Here is a 5,550-nt window from a genome sequence, read left to right on the forward strand (position 1 = left end):
TTTTTTTTTTTAAGGGATGTAGGGAGTTTTTTTAATGAATGTCTGACCATGCCAGCAATAATGCCGTCTTTGGATCCAACTGTGAGATTCTTTTTACTTACTTTTGTACTAACATGTAAAAACTAAGGACACTTTGTACTCCAGGCAGTTTTAATTTTCTTTGCAGCCCCAGGTAAATCTCTTTATGAGTAGATACAATAATATTCAAAGTTTAGTTTGCTCAGTACCTGGATTATGCTCTCTCCTGAGATATTCAGATAGTTCTCATGGCTTTGAATTCTTTCCATTATATGCTTCCTTGCCTTTCTTAAGCCAGATATCAAAATGTTCTGGCATTTGCCTAATATTGCATCATAGATTGTTGCTCTCCACTTAAAGGTTGTACACCTGCATCTCACCCTTGACCTACTGAATCAGAATTTCTGAGAAGGGGTCTGGCAATCTGCATTTTAACAGTCACTTTCCCCCACCTGTGACTCTTACACAGAGTAGCATCTGAGAACTGATTGCATCTGCAGTGGTTAGTACCTTTGAACAAAGAATCAAGAGGCCTCTGCTGGCTTCTCAGCTTTCCCATGAATTGTGTGTTACAACCACCCCATGGTATCTCAGTCCTTTCAAGACTCGTCATAAAAACAAGGAATGTGTACCTGGCAAATTTTGTGGAACTCTGAAAACTGAACCTTGTAAATTAGAAGAAGTTGGTTAAACTTTAATCAGAGGAACTGGGGGAAAAAGTTTATGTTTGTATTCATTTAAACTACAGCTGTCTCTTATAATTCAATTAGTATCTGAGTTAGTCTTCAAAATAACTAAATTCTTCTTGCATCTCACGAGGGTTTTTTTTGGTTTTTGAATGTTGGAATGAGCTTCAGGCATTTCACTCAGCCCTTTGTCATTTCATAGCTGCATGTTTCCGTGGCGACCTTGTGTTCACAGTCTGCCAGGGCCACTTTGAGCCCTTGCCGCTCTGCATTCCTTTTACATTGTTGATCATATTCTTTTCTTTTTCTTCTCCTTCCTATAAAGAAAGCAACTTATTTTCTCAGGGTTTTGAGTTGGCAGAAGTTACTGCAAGTTTTTAAGCTCTATTTACTAGCAAGAGAGAAAAGCATCTCAATTGTCTTAAGCAATGAATAAACTTTGTGCCTTCAATCACCTTGGTGCTGGGTAGCGGTTTTTTCCATTATGAAGCTTGGCCTAATTTTAGTTTCAAGATGATTTCAGAATATTATTTTAAATGTTACTCAGTGTTCTTGCTATCATCTCATAAATAATAATGATGGGCATCCGTATTCTCCAACAAGGTTTTTTGTTTTAAAAAAAATCCTTTTCTTTTTGGTGATATTATAAATTTGCTAAACTTATCCAAAATTTTTGTTGGCAGATTTTTATTTACTGAGGTCATATGATCAGAATAAAGTTCATCAGTATTTAGCCCATATATTTGCATTTAATCTAAAATATGTGTAGGAGTATAGTAATGACATGTTAAGTCCTTATTTTCTCCTCTGTTTTTCCTTGATGTTTTCATTTAGAAATAAGAAAAATTATGCAAGCATTTCAATATTGGGTCACAACCACTCTCAGCTTAATTAATATTTGAGGTTGTTTAATTAACCAGTTACTTACTCCCTAATATGTACAAAGCAGTGGTAGGCATTATAAGCAAACAGATAAGTGTATTACAAGGTGTGTATTATTAAGCTTATAACAGTGATTCATCCTGAATTATACAGTAATTAGTAGAAAAATATATAGCTCTCCCAGTAATTCTTTGTTAGACACAGTCAAAATTCAAAAGACATAGTCTTTTATTTTCATATTACCTTTTTAATCATAAGGACATTTATTGTTGGTGGCCCAACAATCTCCATCTCTGGTCAGTGTGCCTGTGGTTCTCTTGCCGGTGTCTCATGGTTACAAAATGGCTGCTGCACCTCAAGTCCTACATCTTCACATAACATGAGAGCATTCTAAGCTGGAAGAAAGGGGATAGGGAGAAAACAGCTTCTTTCCTGGCAAAGTTTTTCCTTTTGATCAAAGGAGAAAGTTGTCTTAGAAGTCACCCTGCAGACTTTGCCTCATGTTTCCTTAGCAAAGAGAACTGATTTTTCATAAAACCAATCACACTTTATCCCAGGAGCCTGCTGGTCCTGAACACAGTTACCTGGCTGTTGCTTGGGAAAAAATTCTGGGCATTCTGTTTGTAAGAAGGAAGGGGGAGTAAGCAGTGACTTTTGGGGAAAATAAACAACCACTTTGCTGACTACAGGTACATGCATGCATTAAAAACAGTTTTTGTCTTATTTTTAATTATTTTTTAATGATTTTTAAATTGTTATTCTGTCCCAGTTTTTCCCCCTTTGCCCTCCTCTTCCCATCCTATCCCCTGACTCCGCAGTCAATTCCTACACTGTTGTCCATGTCCATGGGTCATTCATACATGTTCTTTGTCTAGCCCCTTCCCCTTCTTTCCACCATTATCCCCCTCACCACCTTCACCCTCCCCTCTCTCCCCTCCCCTCCTCCCCTCTGGTCACTTTCAGTCTGTTCCATGTTCCCATGCCTGTGGTTCTATTTCATTCATTGGTTTATTTTGTTCATTAGATTCCTCTTATAGGTGAGATCATATGCTATTTGTCTTTCACTGACTGCTTCACTGTTTTTATTTTTAGCTTTTATTTTATTTTTATTTTTGATTCCAGAGAAAAAGAGAAAAAGGGGAGGGGGGACATAAATGTGAGAAAAACATCTATCAGTTGCCTCCCATACATGCCTCAACCAGGGACCAAATCCACAATCTAGGCATGTATCCTGACTGGAAGTTGAACCCGCAACCCTTCAGTTTATGAAAAGACATTCCAACCAACTGAGTCACACCAGCCAGGGAAACATAGTCTTTTAAATAAGAATTTATTTAAAATCAACTATATACCCAGTACTGAGAAACATATGGGATAAAAAGATAAAACATGTTCCTTTGTTTGTAGGTCCATGTCTATATATTTCAGGAGATACAGAGATTGGGGTAGAGAATATAGCTTTGGAACTTAGCTGCATATACATGATAGTTAAAGTCACCAAAGTTAACGGTATGGTAGTTACTCAAAAATTAATAATAGAACTACCATATAATCTAGGAATTCCACTTCTGGGTACATAGCCAAAAGAAATGAAAGCAGGGTCTCAAGGAGTTATTTGCACACTCAGGTTTATAGCAGTATTATTCACAATAGCCGAATAAAACATAAGAATAAAAGAAAGGAAAATCCTGTTACCTACTATATGAATAAACCTTGAGGGCATTATGCTAAGTGAAATGAACTGGTTCCGGAAAGAAATATACTGTATGATTCCAACTATATGAGGTATGTAAAGTAGTCAAAATTACAGAAACATAAAGTAGGACGGTGGCTGCCAGGGGCTCAGGGGAGGGGAAAATGGGGAATTGTTATTTAAAAGGTATAGAGTTTTAGTCATGCAAGTTAAAAAAAGAAATTCTGGAGATCTGTCTCACAGCAATGAAAAGTATACATAAATTACTGAACTGTACATTTTTTTAAAAAGTCACCAAAGTGGATGACATTGTCTAAAAGAGTGTATAGAAAGATGTCCAGAAGGAAACAGTAAGAAGCTGAATATTTTAAAAAAACAGCAGATTAAGAGATGCCTTCAAGACAGGAACCAACCATATGGAAAAACATATTTGCCAATGATACCTCAGACAACGGTTTGATCTCCAAAATATATAAAGAACTCACACGACTCAACACCAGGAAGACAATCCAATCTAAAAATGGGAAAAGGACCTGAACAGACACTTCTCCAAGGAGGACATACAGAGGACCTACAGACATATGAAAGGATGCTCAACATCTTTAGCCAACAGAGAGATGCAAATTAAAACCACAATGAGATACTACCTCACACCCGTCAGAATGGCCATCATCAACAAATCAACAAACAACAAGTGCTGGGGAGGATGTGGAGAAAAGGGAACCCTAGTGCACTGTTGGTGGGAATACAGACTAATGCAGCTACTATGAAGAATAGCATGGAACCTCAAAAAACTAAAAATGGAACTGCCTTTTGATCCAGCATTCCACTGCTGGGATTATACCCAAAGAATCCTGAAACACCGATTCAAAAGAAACTATGCACTCTTATGTTCATAGCAGCATTACTTACGATAGCCAAGTGCTGGAAATAACCTAAATGCCCATCAGTAAATGAGTGGATCAAAAAACTGGTACACTTACACAATGGAATACTACACAGCAGAATGAAAGAAGGAACTCCTACCCTTCACAACAGCATGGATGGAAGTGGAGAGTATTGTGCTAAGAGAAATAAGCTGGGCAGTGAAAGACAAATACCATATGATCTCACCTATAAGTGGAACCAAGTGAACAAAACAAACAAATGAGCAAAATAGAACCAGTGACATAGAAATAAGGAACAAACCCACAGAGACCATAATGGAGGGGGGTGGGGGGATAACGAGGGAAAGAAAGGAAGGGTCTAGTCAAGGAACAAGTATAAAGGAACTACAGGGTGGGGATTGACTGTGGGAGTTGAGGGAGGAGCGTGGCAGGAGAGAACAATGAGGGAAAAGTTCGGACTTTAACTGAACAACAATAAAATAAAAAAAAGAGAGAAATTCCTTCAAGAGGCTGGTGAAGGGTGGGCAGAAAGGAAGCAGAAAAATTAGAAGAGAATGGTGCCATGTAACCCAAGAAAAGGGAACATTTCCCTTTCAAGTAGGTTATAGTGAACAATATCCATTCCATTAGAGAGACAGAATTAAGTAAGAACTTTTAAAAAGCCATTTGGATTGATAATTAGGAGGTCACTATGAACACTGAGTACAGATAGGTTCCTTGTTATTATATAACCCAAATATTTTGAGGATTGAATGGGACTTAGAAAATATAGTAAGGGTAAAAGACAGGAAGTTGAGGATGAAGGAAATCAAAGAGCTGCAGTTTTGAAGGAAGGCAATATTAGGGGATATTTGTTTTTTAAGACACAGAAAACCTGAGATGTCTTTAGAGGAAGTAGAGAGAGAAATTGAAGAAAAAAGAAGAGGCTGCTGGAGCAAACTTAAGGAACAGAATTTCATGGCAAAAGCATAGGTAGATGGATGCTTTTGGGTATGCACTGAGATAAGGAAAGATTGCTGAGTGTAGGATGAAGAGGAGAGCTGTAATGGAGTTCAGACATCATGCCCTCTACTTTTTTTGTAAAACATAGGGCTTTACCATCTGGGAGAGAGGAAGATGGTGTGGAGTAGTGGCTGGAGGACAGTAGTGAATGTCTGACAGCCACTTTAGGAAATGGGTAAATGAGCCAAGTAGCTGAGCTTAGAAATCATAATTAATACAGCAAATTAGAAGACACAGTTACACAATTTTCTTGGCAGCCTGAGAGCACATCAGAAAAAGCAGATGGTTGGGTTGATCCACATTCAGAGACTGACAGAAGAGATGCTGTGCAACAAGGCCATGGAGTGGAGGGAATGCTAGGGAGAAAGTGGTTGAAACAACC

This window comes from Furipterus horrens, unplaced genomic scaffold (genome assembly GCF_987537825.1).
Source record: "Furipterus horrens unplaced genomic scaffold, mFurHor1.1.pri manual_scaffold_3, whole genome shotgun sequence".
Taxonomy (NCBI): domain Eukaryota; kingdom Metazoa; phylum Chordata; class Mammalia; order Chiroptera; family Furipteridae; genus Furipterus; species Furipterus horrens.